The sequence below is a fragment of the Neovison vison genome, chromosome 5 (genome assembly GCF_020171115.1).
Source record: "Neovison vison isolate M4711 chromosome 5, ASM_NN_V1, whole genome shotgun sequence".
NCBI classification, from domain to species: Eukaryota; Metazoa; Chordata; class Mammalia; order Carnivora; family Mustelidae; genus Neogale; species Neogale vison.
This window is the reverse complement of record NC_058095.1, coordinates 49350980-49367535: the sequence shown is the minus strand read 5'-3', so window position 1 is coordinate 49367535 and position 16556 is coordinate 49350980.

The window sequence follows — 16556 nt, the reverse complement described above, 5'->3', positions numbered from 1 at the left end:
GAGGGGACGGCTAGGGCAGACGCGCATACTCCACTCTGAGGAAGGTGTCTGGGCAGAATGCAGGCCTGTTCTGTGTGCCTCCTGTCCCAAGGGGACAGAATCTCCAAGGCCACCTGTCCCTAGGGCAGACGTGGGCTTGCCACCAGGCGCCATACCCAGAACTCGCAGATACAGCTCCCTGGAAGAAAAGGCAGCCAGATGCCATCTTCCTCCAAGAGGTGGCAGCGTTAGGGGTGGCAGGGGGTGTGTCGGGGAAGAAGAGGGTATAGTCCCCCACAGCTCCCCATCCCTGTGCACGGGCGCTGTGCAGGGTTCCTGTCGCCTCTCCTTTCCTATGGGGAAGGCACTGGCCTAGTCCCCGAGTCCGCCTGAACTCCAGAGCGAAAAGCCAAGCCTTACTACGTCTGGAGATGGCAGTTGGCAGGGAGTGTCATCCTAGACCTCGCACGCTGCTGCAGGGTGGTGGCTGTGTCTGCGAAGTTCAGCCTGGCACGGTGAACCCAGGGTGCGACCATGGAGCCTGGGAGAGCAAAGCCCAAAGAGGCACCAGCTCTCCCACAGATCTCCTTCCCTGACGCGACAGAGCGAACGCCCAAAGCCTTGCTGAGGAAGCAGCAGCGAAGTGCGGTTCAGGCCAAGCTGAAAACCTCTGCGAAAGCATAGCAGTCGCTGGGAAAAAAGAGTCGGTTCCCTGGGCTGCTGTTGCTGCTTGCTTGAGCCTAGTATTGGCAGCACGGTGGCAGAATCCCGCATAGAGCGAAAGCCTCTTTGCCTGGGCATTCCCTCTAGGAAAGCACAGCATTCTTGGGGAAAACAGAGTCGGTTCTGTGCGATTCAGAGGCCGCTTGCCTGAACATAGTCTCTGAAGCACGGTGTAAGAAACCCGCATGGAGCGAAATCCTCTTGTCCCGGGCATCCCCTCTACTTGAGAGAGAAGCGTGGTTGTGCCTGTAGAAACAGTCTTAATGAAAGGTCATGAAACAGGAGGGCATGCATTGCAATAGTAGCGGGCAGGTGGCAAGACAAGTGTCACCCTCTCCGTTTGCTCAGAAATCAGAGTCGGTTCTGCGGGCTGCTGCTCCTGCTTGCCTAGACCAAGTCTCAAGTTGGGAGAAACCACCCTACAGCGAAATCCTCTTTCACCAGGCTCCTGCACTGGGAAAGCACAGCATTCGTTGGGAAATCTGAGTCGCTTTGTGGGATGCTGCTCCTGCTTGCCTGAGCTAGTCTGCGCAGCACGGTGGAAGAAACCGGCATGGAGCGAAATTCTCTTGGCCCTAGCATCCCCACTGCCTGCGGGAGAAGCATGGATGCACATCTGGAAAGGGCCTTAAGGATAGGGACACGGCTGTCACCGTGCTCCCCGGGAGCATGTCTGGGGAAGGAGCAGAACGCCTCCCCGTGAGAAGAGAAGGAGCCGTAGGCCTTGTTGTCGGGAAACAGTCGCAAAGCAGAAGAGCCTGCCCTGGGAAGAACAGCGGGATGGTGGCAAGACAAGTGTCACCCGCTCCCTGTTCATAGAGACGAAAGCCTGGCTTTAGGAAGACACGAGGGGACGGCTAGGACAGACGCGCATACTCCACTCTGAGGAAAGAGTCTGGGCAGAATGCAGGCCTGTTCTGTGTGCCTCCTGTCCCAAGGGGACAGCATCTCCAAGGCCACGTGTCCCTAGGGCAGACGTGGGCTTGCCACCAGGCGCCGTACCCAGAACTCGCAGATACAGCTCCCTGGAAGAAAAGGCAGCCAGATGCCATCTCCCTCCAAGAGGTGGCAGCGTTGGGGGTGGCAGGGGGTGTGTCGGGGAAGAAGAGGGTATAGTCCCCCACAGCTCCCCATCCCAGTGCACGGGCGCTGTGCAGGGTTCCTGTCGCCTCTCCTTTCCTATGGGGAAGGCACTGGCCTAGTCCCCGAGTCCGCCTGAACTCCAGAGCGAAAAGCCAAGCCTTACTACGCCAGGAGATGGCAGTTGGCAGGGAGTGTCATCCTAGACCACGCACGCTGCTGCAGGGTGGTGGCTGTGTCTGCGAAGTTCAGCCTGGCACGGTGAACCCAGGGTGCGACCATGGAGCCTGGGAGAGCAAAGCCCAAAGAGGCACCAGCTCTCCCACAGATCTCCTTCCCTGACGCGACAGAGCGAACGCCCAAAGCCTTGCTGAGGAAGCAGCAGCGAAGTGCGGTTCAGGCCAAGCTGAAAACCTCTGCGAAAGCATAGCAGTCGCTGGGAAAAAAGAGTCGGTTCCCTGGGCTGCTGTTGCTGCTTGCTTGAGCCTAGTATTGGCAGCACGGTGGCAGAATCCCGCATAGAGCGAAAGCCTCTTTGCCTGGGCAATCCCTCTAGGAAAGCACAGCAATCTTGGGGAAAACAGAGTCGTTTCTGTGCGATTCAGAGGCCGCTTGCCTGAACATAGTCTCTTAAGCACGGTGTAAGAAACCCGCATGGAGCGAAATCCTCTTGTCCCGGGCATCCCCTCTACTTGAGAGAGAAGCGTGGTTGTGCCTGTAGAAACAGTCTTAAGGAAAGGTCATGAAACAGGAGGGCATGCATTGCAATAGTAGCGGGCAGGTGGCAAGACAAGTGTCACCCTCTCCGTTTGCTCAGAAATCAGAGTCGGTTCTGCGGGCGGCTGCTCCTGCTTGCCTAGACCAAGTCTCAAGTTGGGAGAAACCACCCGACAGCGAAATCCTCTTTCACCAGGCTCCTGCACTGGGAAAGCACAGCATTCGTTGGGAAATCTGAGTCGCTTTGTGGGATGTTGCTCCTGCTTCCGTGAGCTAGTCTGCGCAGCACGGTGGAAGAAACCCACATGGAGCGAAATTCTCTTGGCCCTAGCATCCTCACTGCCTGCGAGAGAAGCGTGGATGCACATCTGGAAAGGGCCTTAAGGATAGGGACACGGCTGTCACCGTGCTCCCCGGGAGCAAGTCTGGGGAAGGAGCAGAACGCCTCCCCGTGAGAAGAGAAGGAGCCGTTGGCCTTGTTGTCGTGAAACAGTCACAAAGCAGGAGAGCCTGCCCTGGGAAGAACAGCGGGACGGTGGCAAGACAAGTGTCACCCGCTCCCTGTTCGTAGAGACGAAAGCCTGGCTTTAGGAAGACACGAGGGGACGGCTAGGGCAGACGCGCATACTCCACTCTGAGGAAGGAGTCTGGGCAGAATGCAGGCCTGTTCTGTGTGCCTCCTGTCCCAAGGGGACAGCATCTCCAAGGCCACCTGTCCCTAGGGCAGACGTGGGCTTGCCACCAGGCGCCATACCCAGAACTCGCAGATACAGCTCCCTGGAAGAAAAGGCAGCCAGATGCATTCTTCCTCCAAGAGGTGGCAGCGTTGGGGGTGGCAGGGGGTGTGTCGGGGAAGAAGAGGGTATAGTCCCCCACAGCTCCCCATCCCAGTGTACGGGCGCTGTGCAGGGTTCCTGTCGCCTCTCCTTTCCTATGGGGAAGGCACTGGCCTAGTCCCCGAGTCTGCCTGAACTGCAGAGCGAAAAGCCAAGCCTTACTACGCCAGGAGATGGCAGTTGGCAGGGAGTGTCATCCTAGACCACGCACGCTGCTGCAGGGTGGTGGCTGTGTCTGCGAAGTTCAGCCTGGCACGGTGAACCCAGGGTGCGACCATGGAGCCTGGGAGAGCAAAGCCCAAAGAGGCACCAGCTCTCCCACAGATCTCCTTCCCTGACGCGACAGAGCGAACGCCCAAAGCCTTGCTGAGGAAGCAGCAGCGAAGTGCGGTTCAGGCCAAGCTGAAAACCTCTGCGAAAGCATAGCAGTCGCTGGGAAAAAAGAGTCGGTTCCCTGGGCTGCTGTTGCTGCTTGCTTGAGCCTAGTATTGGCAGCACGGTGGCAGAATCCCGCATAGAGCGAAAGCCTCTTTGCCTGGGCATTCCCTCTAGGAAAGCACAGCATTCTTGGGGAAAACAGAGTCGGTTCTGTGCGATTCAGAGGCCGCTTGCCTGAACATAGTCTCTGAAGCACGGTGTAAGAAACCCGCATGGAGCGAAATCCTCTTGTCCCGGGCATCCCCTCTACTTGAGAGAGAAGCGTGGTTGTGCCTGTAGAAACAGTCTTAATGAAAGGTCATGAAACAGGAGAGCATGCATTGCAATAGTAGCGAGCAGGTGGCAAGACAAGTGTCACCCTCTCCGTTTGCTCAGAAATCAGAGTCGGTTCTGCGGGCTGCTGCTCCTGCTTGCCTAGACCAAGTCTCAAGTTGGGAGAAACCACCCTACAGCGAAATCCTCTTTCACCAGGCTCCTGCACTGGGAAAGCACAGCATTCGTTGGGAAATCTGAGTCGCTTTGTGGGATGCTGCTCCTGCTTGCCTGAGCTAGTCTGCGCAGCACGGTGGAAGAAACCCGCATGGAGCGAAATTCTCTTGGCCTTAGCATCCTCACTGCCTGCGAGAGAAGCGTGGATGAACATCTGGAAAGGGCCTTAAGGATAGGGACACGGCTGTCACCGTGCTCCCCGGGAGCAAGTCTGGGGAAGGAGCAGAACGCCTCCCCGTGAGAAGAGAAGGAGCCGTTGGCCTTGTTGTCGTGAAACAGTCACAAAGCAGGAGAGCCTGCCCTGGGAAGAACAGCGGGACGTTGGCAAGACAAGTGTCACCCGCTCCCTGTTCGTAGAGACGAAAGCCTGGCTTTAGGAAGACACGAGGGGACAGCTAGGGCAGACGCGCATACTCCACTCTGAGGAAGGGTCTGGGCAGAATGCAGGCCTGTTCTGTGTGCCTCCTGTCCCAAGGGGACAGCATCTCCAAGGCCACCTGTCCCTAGGGCAGACCTGGGCTTGCCACCAGGCGCCATACCCAGAACTCGCAGATACAGCTCCCTGGAAGAAAAGGCAGCCAGATGCCATCTTCCTCCAAGAGGTGGCAGCGTTGGGGGTGGCAGGGGGTGTGTCGGGGAAGAAGAGGGTATAGTCCCCCACAGCTCCCCATCCCAGTGCACGGGCGCTGTGCAGGGTTCCTGTCGCCTCTCCTTTCCTATGGGGAAGGCACTGGCCTAGTCCCCGAGTCCGCCTGAACTCCAGAGCGAAAAGCCAAGCCTTACTACGCCAGGAGATGGCAGTTGGCAGGGAGTGTCATCCTAGACCACGCACGCTGCTGCAGGGTGGTGGCTGTGTCTGCGAAGTTCAGTCTGGCACGGTGAACCCAGGGTGCGACCATGGAGCCTGGGAGAGCAAAGCCCAAAGAGGCACCAGCTCTCCCACAGATCTCCTTCCCTGACGCGACAGAGCGAACGCCCAAAGCCTTGCTGAGGAAGCAGCAGCGAAGTGCGGTTCAGGCCAAGCTGAAAACCTCTGCCAAAGCATAGCAGTCGCTGGGAAAAAAGAGTCGGTTCCCTGGGCTGCTGTTGCTGCTTGCTTGAGCCTAGTATTGGCAGCACGGTGGCAGAATCCCGCATAGAGCGAAAGCCTCTTTGCCTGGGCATTCCCTCTAGGAAAGCACAGCATTCTTGGGGAAAACAGAGTCGGTTCTGTGCGATTCACAGGCCGCTTGCCTGAACATAGTCTCTGAAGCACGGTGTAAGAAACCCGCATGGAGGAAATCCTCTTGTCCTGGGCATCCCCTCTACTTGAGAGAGAAGCGTGGTTGTGCCTGTACAAACAGTCTTAATGAAAGGTCATGAAACTGGAGAGCATGCATTGCAATAGTAGCGGGCAGGTGGCAAGACAAGTGTCACCCTATCCTATTGCTCAGAAATCAGAGTCGTTTCTGCGGGCTGCTGCTCCTGCTTGCCTAGGCCAAGTCTCAAGTTGGGAGAAACCACCCTACAGCGAAATCCTCTTTCACCAGGCTCCTGCACTGGGAAAGCACAGCATTCGTTGGGAAATCTGAGTTGCTTTGTGGGATGCTGCTTCTGCTTGCCTGAGCCAGTCTGCGCAGCACGGTGGAAGAAACCCGCATGGAGCGAAATTCTCTTGGCCCTAGCATCCTCACTGCCTGCGAGAGAAGCGTGGATGCACATCTGGAAAGGGCCTTAAGGATAGGGACACGGCTGTCACCGTGCTCCCCGGGAGCAAGTCTGGGGAAGGAGCAGAACGCCTCCCCGTGAGAAGAGAAGGAGCCGTTGGCCTTGTTGTCGTGAAACAGTCACAAAGCAGGAGAGCCTGCCCTGGGAAGAACAGCGGGACGGTGGCAAGACAAGTGTCACCCGCTCCCTGTTCGTAGAGACGAAAGCCTGGCTTTAGGAAGACACGAGGGGACGGCTAGGGCAGACGCGCATACTCCAGTCTGAGGAAGGAGTCTGGGCAGAATGCAGGCCTGTTCTGTGTGCCTCCTGTCCCAAGGGGACAGCATCTCCAAGGCCACCTGTCCCTAGGGAGACGTGGGCTTGCCACCAGGCGCCATACCCAGAACTCGCAGATACAGCTCCCTGGAAGAAAAGGCAGCCAGATGCCATCTTCCTCCAAGAGGTGGCAGCGTTGGGGGTGGCAGGGGGTGTGTCGGGGAAGAAGAGGGTATAGTCCCCCACAGCTCCACATCCCAGTGCACGGGCGCTGTGCAGGGTTCCTGTCGCCTCTCCTTTCCTATGGGGAAGGCACTGGCCTAGTCCCCGAGTCCGCCTGAACTCCAGAGCGAAAAGCCAAGCCTTACTACGCCAGGAGATGGCAGTTGGCAGGGAGTGTCATCCTAGACCACGCACGCTGCTGCAGGGTGGTGGCTGTGTCTGCGAAGTTCAGCCTGGCACGGTGAACCCAGGGTGCGACCATGGAGCCTGGGAGAGCAAAGCCCAAAGAGGCACCAGCTCTCCCACAGATCTCCTTCCCTGACGCGACAGAGCGAACGCCCAAAGCCTTGCTGAGGAAGCAGCAGCGAAGTGCGGTTCAGGCCAAGCTGAAAACCTCTGCGAAAGCATAGCAGTCGCTGGGAAAAAAGAGTCGGTTCCCTGGGCTGCTGTTGCTGCTTGCTTGAGCCTAGTACTGGCAGCACGGTGGCAGAATCCCGCATAGAGCGAAAGCCTCTTTGCCTGGGCATTCCCTCTAGGAAAGCACAGCATTCTTGGGGAAAACAGAGTCGGTTCTGTGCGATTCAGAGGCCGCTTGCCTGAACATAGTCTCTGAAGCACGGTATAAGAAACCCGCATGGAGCGAATTCCTCTTGTCCCGGGCATCCCCTCTACTTGAGAGAGAAGCGTGGTTGTGCCTGTAGAAACAGTCTTAATGAAAGGTCATGAAACAGGAGGGCATGCATTGCAATAGAAGCGGGCAGGTGGCAAAACAAGTGTCACCCTCTCCGTTTGCTCAGAAATCAGAGTCGGTTCTGCGGGCTGCTGCTCCTGCTTGCCTAGACCAAGTCTCAAGTTGGGAGAAACCACCCTACAGCGAAATCCTCTTTCACCAGGCTCCTGCACTGGGAAAGCACAGCATTCGTTGGGAAATCTGAGTCGCTTTGTGGGATGCTGCTCCTGCTTGCCTGAGCTAGTCTGCGCAGCACGGTGGAAGAAACCCATATGGACCGAAATTCTCTTGGCCTTAGCATCCTCACTGCCTGCGAGAGAAGCGTGGATGCACATCTGGAAAGGGCCTTAAGGATAGAGACACGGCTGTCACCGTGCTCCCCGGGAGCAAGTCTGGGGAAGGAGCAGAACGCCTCCCCGTGAGAAGAGAAGGAGCCGTTGGCCTTGTTGTCGTGAAACAGTCACAAAGCAGGAGAGCCTGCCCTGGGAAGAACAGCGGGACGGTGGCAAGACAAGTGTCACCCGCTCCCTGTTCGTAGAGACGAAAGCCTGGCTTTAGGAAGACACGAGGGGACGGCTAGGGCAGACGCGCATACTCCACTCTGAGGAAGGAGTCTGGGCAGAATGCAGGCCTGTTCTGTGTGCCTCCTGTCCCAAGGGGACAGCATCTCCAAGGCCACCTGTCCCTAGGGCAGACGTGGGCTTGCCACCAGGCGCCATACCCAGAACTCGCAGATACAGCTCCCTGGAAGAAAAGGCAGCCAGATGCATTCTTCCTCCAAGAGGTGGCAGCGTTGGGGGTGGCAGGGGGTGTGTCGGGGAAGAAGAGGGTATAGTCCCCCACAGCTCCCCATCCCAGTGTACGGGCGCTGTGCAGGGTTCCTGTCGCCTCTCCTTTCCTATGGGGAAGGCACTGGCCTAGTCCCCGAGTCTGCCTGAACTGCAGAGCGAAAAGCCAAGCCTTACTACGCCAGGAGATGGCAGTTGGCAGGGAGTGTCATCCTAGACCACGCACGCTGCTGCAGGGTGGTGGCTGTGTCTGCGAAGTTCAGCCTGGCACGGTGAACCCAGGGTGCGACCATGGAGCCTGGGAGAGCAAAGCCCAAAGAGGCACCAGCTCTCCCACAGATCTCCTTCCCTGACGCGACAGAGCGAACGCCCAAAGCCTTGCTGAGGAAGCAGCAGCGAAGTGCGGTTCAGGCCAAGCTGAAAACCTCTGCGAAAGCATAGCAGTCGCTGGGAAAAAAGAGTCGGTTCCCTGGGCTGCTGTTGCTGCTTGCTTGAGCCTAGTATTGGCAGCACGGTGGCAGAATCCCGCATAGAGCGAAAGCCTCTTTGCCTGGGCATTCCCTCTAGGAAAGCACAGCATTCTTGGGGAAAACAGAGTCGGTTCTGTGCGATTCAGAGGCCGCTTGCCTGAACATAGTCTCTGAAGCACGGTGTAAGAAACCCGCATGGAGCGAAATCCTCTTGTCCCGGGCATCCCCTCTACTTGAGAGAGAAGCGTGGTTGTGCCTGTAGAAACAGTCTTAATGAAAGGTCATGAAACAGGAGAGCATGCATTGCAATAGTAGCGAGCAGGTGGCAAGACAAGTGTCACCCTCTCCGTTTGCTCAGAAATCAGAGTCGGTTCTGCGGGCTGCTGCTCCTGCTTGCCTAGACCAAGTCTCAAGTTGGGAGAAACCACCCTACAGCGAAATCCTCTTTCACCAGGCTCCTGCACTGGGAAAGCACAGCATTCGTTGGGAAATCTGAGTCGCTTTGTGGGATGCTGCTCCTGCTTGCCTGAGCTAGTCTGCGCAGCACGGTGGAAGAAACCCGCATGGAGCGAAATTCTCTTGGCCTTAGCATCCTCACTGCCTGCGAGAGAAGCGTGGATGAACATCTGGAAAGGGCCTTAAGGATAGGGACACGGCTGTCACCGTGCTCCCCGGGAGCAAGTCTGGGGAAGGAGCAGAACGCCTCCCCGTGAGAAGAGAAGGAGCCGTTGGCCTTGTTGTCGTGAAACAGTCACAAAGCAGGAGAGCCTGCCCTGGGAAGAACAGCGGGACGTTGGCAAGACAAGTGTCACCCGCTCCCTGTTCGTAGAGACGAAAGCCTGGCTTTAGGAAGACACGAGGGGACAGCTAGGGCAGACGCGCATACTCCACTCTGAGGAAGGGTCTGGGCAGAATGCAGGCCTGTTCTGTGTGCCTCCTGTCCCAAGGGGACAGCATCTCCAAGGCCACCTGTCCCTAGGGCAGACCTGGGCTTGCCACCAGGCGCCATACCCAGAACTCGCAGATACAGCTCCCTGGAAGAAAAGGCAGCCAGATGCCATCTTCCTCCAAGAGGTGGCAGCGTTGGGGGTGGCAGGGGGTGTGTCGGGGAAGAAGAGGGTATAGTCCCCCACAGCTCCCCATCCCAGTGCACGGGCGCTGTGCAGGGTTCCTGTCGCCTCTCCTTTCCTATGGGGAAGGCACTGGCCTAGTCCCCGAGTCCGCCTGAACTCCAGAGCGAAAAGCCAAGCCTTACTACGCCAGGAGATGGCAGTTGGCAGGGAGTGTCATCCTAGACCACGCACGCTGCTGCAGGGTGGTGGCTGTGTCTGCGAAGTTCAGCCTGGCACGGTGAACCCAGGGTGCGACCATGGAGCCTGGGAGAGCAAAGCCCAAAGAGGCACCAGCTCTCCCACAGATCTCCTTCCCTGACGCGACAGAGCGAACGCCCAAAGCCTTGCTGAGGAAGCAGCAGCGAAGTGCGGTTCAGGCCAAGCTGAAAACCTCTGCCAAAGCATAGCAGTCGCTGGGAAAAAAGAGTCGGTTCCCTGGGCTGCTGTTGCTGCTTGCTTGAGCCTAGTATTGGCAGCACGGTGGCAGAATCCCGCATAGAGCGAAAGCCTCTTTGCCTGGGCATTCCCTCTAGGAAAGCACAGCATTCTTGGGGAAAACAGAGTCGGTTCTGTGCGATTCACAGGCCGCTTGCCTGAACATAGTCTCTGAAGCACGGTGTAAGAAACCCGCATGGAGGAAATCCTCTTGTCCTGGGCATCCCCTCTACTTGAGAGAGAAGCGTGGTTGTGCCTGTACAAACAGTCTTAATGAAAGGTCATGAAACTGGAGAGCATGCATTGCAATAGTAGCGGGCAGGTGGCAAGACAAGTGTCACCCTATCCTATTGCTCAGAAATCAGAGTCGTTTCTGCGGGCTGCTGCTCCTGCTTGCCTAGGCCAAGTCTCAAGTTGGGAGAAACCACCCTACAGCGAAATCCTCTTTCACCAGGCTCCTGCACTGGGAAAGCACAGCATTCGTTGGGAAATCTGAGTTGCTTTGTGGGATGCTGCTTCTGCTTGCCTGAGCCAGTCTGCGCAGCACGGTGGAAGAAACCCGCATGGAGCGAAATTCTCTTGGCCCTAGCATCCTCACTGCCTGCGAGAGAAGCGTGGATGCACATCTGGAAAGGGCCTTAAGGATAGGGACACGGCTGTCACCGTGCTCCCCGGGAGCAAGTCTGGGGAAGGAGCAGAACGCCTCCCCGTGAGAAGAGAAGGAGCCGTTGGCCTTGTTGTCGTGAAACAGTCACAAAGCAGGAGAGCCTGCCCTGGGAAGAACAGCGGGACGGTGGCAAGACAAGTGTCACCCGCTCCCTGTTCGTAGAGACGAAAGCCTGGCTTTAGGAAGACACGAGGGGACGGCTAGGGCAGACGCGCATACTCCAGTCTGAGGAAGGAGTCTGGGCAGAATGCAGGCCTGTTCTGTGTGCCTCCTGTCCCAAGGGGACAGCATCTCCAAGGCCACCTGTCCCTAGGGAGACGTGGGCTTGCCACCAGGCGCCATACCCAGAACTCGCAGATACAGCTCCCTGGAAGAAAAGGCAGCCAGATGCCATCTTCCTCCAAGAGGTGGCAGCGTTGGGGGTGGCAGGGGGTGTGTCGGGGAAGAAGAGGGTATAGTCCCCCACAGCTCCACATCCCAGTGCACGGGCGCTGTGCAGGGTTCCTGTCGCCTCTCCTTTCCTATGGGGAAGGCACTGGCCTAGTCCCCGAGTCCGCCTGAACTCCAGAGCGAAAAGCCAAGCCTTACTACGCCAGGAGATGGCAGTTGGCAGGGAGTGTCATCCTAGACCACGCACGCTGCTGCAGGGTGGTGGCTGTGTCTGCGAAGTTCAGCCTGGCACGGTGAACCCAGGGTGCGACCATGGAGCCTGGGAGAGCAAAGCCCAAAGAGGCACCAGCTCTCCCACAGATCTCCTTCCCTGACGCGACAGAGCGAACGCCCAAAGCCTTGCTGAGGAAGCAGCAGCGAAGTGCGGTTCAGGCCAAGCTGAAAACCTCTGCGAAAGCATAGCAGTCGCTGGGAAAAAAGAGTCGGTTCCCTGGGCTGCTGTTGCTGCTTGCTTGAGCCTAGTACTGGCAGCACGGTGGCAGAATCCCGCATAGAGCGAAAGCCTCTTTGCCTGGGCATTCCCTCTAGGAAAGCACAGCATTCTTGGGGAAAACAGAGTCGGTTCTGTGCGATTCAGAGGCCGCTTGCCTGAACATAGTCTCTGAAGCACGGTATAAGAAACCCGCATGGAGCGAATTCCTCTTGTCCCGGGCATCCCCTCTACTTGAGAGAGAAGCGTGGTTGTGCCTGTAGAAACAGTCTTAATGAAAGGTCATGAAACAGGAGGGCATGCATTGCAATAGAAGCGGGCAGGTGGCAAAACAAGTGTCACCCTCTCCGTTTGCTCAGAAATCAGAGTCGGTTCTGCGGGCTGCTGCTCCTGCTTGCCTAGACCAAGTCTCAAGTTGGGAGAAACCACCCTACAGCGAAATCCTCTTTCACCAGGCTCCTGCACTGGGAAAGCACAGCATTCGTTGGGAAATCTGAGTCGCTTTGTGGGATGCTGCTCCTGCTTGCCTGAGCTAGTCTGCGCAGCACGGTGGAAGAAACCCATATGGACCGAAATTCTCTTGGCCTTAGCATCCTCACTGCCTGCGAGAGAAGCGTGGATGCACATCTGGAAAGGGCCTTAAGGATAGAGACACGGCTGTCACCGTGCTCCCCGGGAGCAAGTCTGGGGAAGGAGCAGAACGCCTCCCCGTGAGAAGAGAAGGAGCCGTTGGCCTTGTTGTCGTGAAACAGTCACAAAGCAGGAGAGCCTGCCCTGGGAAGAACAGCGGGACGGTGGCAAGACAAGTGTCACCCGCTCCCTATTCGTAAAGACGAAAGCCTGGCTTTAGGAAGACACGAGGGGACAGCTAGGGCAGACGCGCATACTCCACTCTGAGGAAGGGTCTGGGCAGAATGCAGGCCTGTTCTGTGTGCCTCCTGTCCCAAGGGGACAGCATCTCCATGGCCACCTGTCCCTAGGGCAGACATGGGCTTGCCACCAGGCGCCATACCCAGAACTCGCAGATACAGCTCCCTGGAAGAAAAGGCAGCCAGATGCCATCTTCCTCCAAGAGGTGGCAGCGTTGGGGATGGCAGGGGGTGTGTCGGGGAAGAAGAGGGTATAGTCCCCCACAGCTCCCCATCCCAGTGCACGGGTGCTGTGCAGGGTTCCTGTCGCCTCTCCTTTCCTATGGGGAAGGCACTGGCCTAGTCCCCGAGTCCGCCTGAACTCCAGAGCGAAAAGCCAAGCCTTACTACGCCAGGAGATGGCAGTTGGCAGGGAGTGTCATCCTAGACCACGCACGCTGCTGCAGGGTGGTGGCTGTGTCTGCGAAGTTCAGCCTGGCACGGTGAACTCAGGGTGAGACCATGGAGCCTGGGAGAATAAAGCCCAAAGAGGCACCAGCTCTCCCACAGATCTCCTTCCCTGACGCGACAGAGCGAACGCCCAAAGCCTTGCTGAGGAAGCAGCAGCGAAGTGCGGTTCAGGCCAAGCTGAAAACCTCTGCCAAAGCATAGCAGTCGCTGGGAAAAAAGAGTCGGTTCCCTGGGCTGCTGTTGCTGCTTGCTTGAGCCTAGTATTGGCAGCACGGTGGCAGAATCCCGCATAGAGCGAGAGCCTCTTTGCCTGGGCATTCCCTCTAGGAAAGCACAGCATTCTTGGGGAAAACAGAGTCGGTTCTGTGCGATTCAGAGGCCGCTTGCCTGAACATAGTCTCTGAAGCACGGTGTAAGAAACCCGCATGGAGCGAAATCCTCTTATCCCGGGCATCCCCTCTACTTGAGAGAGAAGCGTGGTTGTGCCTGTAGAATCAGTCTTAAAGAAAGGTCATGAAACAGGAGAGCATGCATTGCAATAGTAGCGGGCAGGTGGCAAGACAAGTGTCACCCTCTCCGTTTGTTCAGAAATCAGAGTCGGTTCTGCGGGCTGCTGCTCCTGCTTGCCTAGACCAAGTCTCAAGTTGGGAGAAACCACCCTACAGCGAAATCCTCTTTCACCAGGCTCCTGCACTGGGAAAGCACAGCATTCGTTGGGAAATCTGAGTCGCTTTGTGGGATGCTGCTCCTGCTTGCCTGAGCTAGTCTGCGCAGCACGGTGGAAGAAACCTGCATGGAACGAAATTCTCTTGGCCCTAGCATCCTCACTGCCTGCGAGAGAAGCGTGGATGCACATCTGGAAAGGGCCTTAAGGATAGGGACACGGCTGTCACCGTGCTCCCCGGGAGCAAGTCTGGGGAAGGAGCAGAACGCCTCCCCGTGAGAAGAGAAGGAGCCGTTGGCCTTGTTGTCCTGAAACAGTCACAAAGCAGGAGAGCCTGCCCTGGGAAGAACAGCGGGACGTTGGCAAGACAAGTGTCACCCGCTCCCTGTTCGTAGAGACGAAAGCCTGGCTTTAGGAAGACACGAGGGGACGGCTAGGGCTGACGCGCATACTCCACTCTGAGGAAGGAGTCTGGGCAGAATGCAGGCCTGTTCTGTGTGCCTCCTGTCCCAAGGGGACAGCATCTCCAAGGCCACCTGTCCCTAGGGCAGACGTGGGCTTGCCACCAGGCGCCATACACAGAACTCGCAGATACAGCTCCCTGGAAGAAAAGGCAGCCAGATGCCATCTTCCTCCAAGAGGTGGCAGCGTTGGGGGTGGCAGGGGGTGTGTCGGGGAAGAAGAGGGTATAGTCCCCCACAGCTCCCCATCCCAGTGCACGGGCGCTGTGCAGGGTTCCTGTCGCCTCTCCTTTCCTATGGGGAAGGCACTGGCCTAGTCCCCGAGTCCGCCTGAACTCCAGAGCGAAAAGCCAAGCCTTACTACGCCAGGAGATGGCAGTTGGCAGGGAGTGTCATCCTAGACCACGCACGCTGCTGCAGGGTGGTGGCTGTGTCTGCGAAGTTCAGCCTGGCACGGTGAACCCAGGGTGCGACCATGGAGCCTGGGAGAGCAAAGCCCAAAGAGGCACCAGCTCTCCCACAGATCTCCTTCCCTGACGCGACAGAGCGAACGCCCAAAGCCTTGCTGAGGAAGCAGCAGCGAAGTGCGGTTCAGGCCAAGCTGAAAACCTCTGCGAAAGCATAGCAGTTGCTGGGAAAAAAGAGTCGGTTCCCTGGGCTGCTGTTGCTGCTTGCTTGAGCCTAGTATTGGCAGCACGGTGGCAGAATCCCGCATAGAGCGAAAGCCTCTTTGCCTGGGCATTACCTCTAGGAAAGCACAGCATTCTTGGGGAAAACAGAGTCGGTTCTGTGCGATTCACAGGCCGCTTGCCTGAACATAGTCTCTGAAGCACGGTGTAAGAAACCCGCATGGAGCGAAATCCTCTTGTCCCGGGCATCCCCTCTACTTGAGAGAGAAGCATGGTTGTGCCTGTAGAAACAGTCTTAATGAAAGGTCATGAAACTGGAGAGCATGCATTGCAATAGTAGCGGGCAGGTGGCAAGACAAGTGTCACCCTATCCTATTGCTCATAAATCAGAGTCGGTTCTGCGGGCTGCTGCTCCTGCTTGCCTAGGCCAAGTCTCAAGTTGGGAGAAACCACCCTACAGCGAAATCCTCTTTCACCAGGCTCCTGCACTGGGAAAGCACAGCATTCGTTGGGAAATCTGAGTTGCTTTGTGGGATGCTGCTTCTGCTTGCCTGAGCTAGTCTGCGCAGCACGGTGGAAGAAACCCGCATGGAGCGAAATTCTCTTGGCCCTAGCATCCTCACTGCCTGCGAGAGAAGCGTGGATGCACATCTGGAAAGGGCCTTAAGGATAGGGACACGGCTGTCACCGTGCTCCCCGGGAGCAAGTCTGGGGAAGGAGCAGAACGCCTCCCCGTGAGAAGAGAAGGAGCCGTTGGCCTTGTTGTCGTGAAACAGTCACAAAGCAGGAGAGCCTGCCCTGGGAAGAACAGCGGGACGGTGGCAAGACAAGTGTCACCCGCTCCCTGTTCGTAGAGACGAAAGCCTGGCTTTAGGAAGACACGAGGGGACGGCTAGGGCAGACGCGCATACTCCAGTCTGAGGAAGGAGTCTGGGCAGAATGCAGGCCTGTTCTGTGTGCCTCCTGTCCCAAGGGGACAGCATCTCCAAGGCCACCTGTCCCTAGGGAGACGTGGGCTTGCCACCAGGCGCCATACCCAGAACTCGCAGATACAGCTCCCTGGAAGAAAAGGCAGCCAGATGCCATCTCCCTCCAAGAGGTGGCAGCGTTGGGGGTGGCAGGGGGTGTGTCGGGGAAGAAGAGGGTATAGTCCCCCACAGCTCCCCATCCCAGTGCACGGGCGCTGTGCAGGGTTCCTGTCGCCTCTCCTTTCCTATGGGGAAGGCACTGGCCTAGTCCCCGAGTCCGCCTGAACTCCAGAGCGAAAAGCCAAGCCTTACTACGCCAGGAGATGGCAGTTGGCAGGGAGTGTCATCCTAGACCACGCACGCTGCTGCAGGGTGGTGGCTGTGTCTGCGAAGTTCAGCCTGGCACGGTGAACCCAGGGTGCGACCATGGAGCCTGGGAGAGCAAAGCCCAAAGAGGCACCAGCTCTCCCACAGATCTCCTTCCCTGACGCGACAGAGCGAACGCCCAAAGCCTTGCTGAGGAAGCAGCAGCGAAGTGCGGTTCAGGCCAAGCTGAAAACCTCTGCGAAAGCATAGCAGTCGCTGGGAAAAAAGAGTCGGTTCCCTGGGCTGCTGTTGCTGCTTGCTTGAGCCTAGTATTGGCAGCACGGTGGCAGAATCCCGCATAGAGCGAAAGCCTCTTTGCCTGGGCATTCCCTCTAGGAAAGCACAGCATTCTTGGGGAAAACAGAGTCGGTTCTGTGCGATTCAGAGGCCGCTTGCCTGAACATAGTCTCTGAAGCACGGTGTAAGAAACCCGCATGGAGCGAATTCCTCTTGTCCCGGGCATCCCCTCTACTTGAGAGAGAAGCGTGGTTGTGCCTGTAGAAACAGTCTTAATGAAAGGTCATGAAACAGGAGGGCATGCATTGCAATAGTAGCGGGCAGGTGGCACGACAAGTGTCACCCTCTCCGTTTGCTCAGAAATCAGAGTCGGTTCTGCGGGCC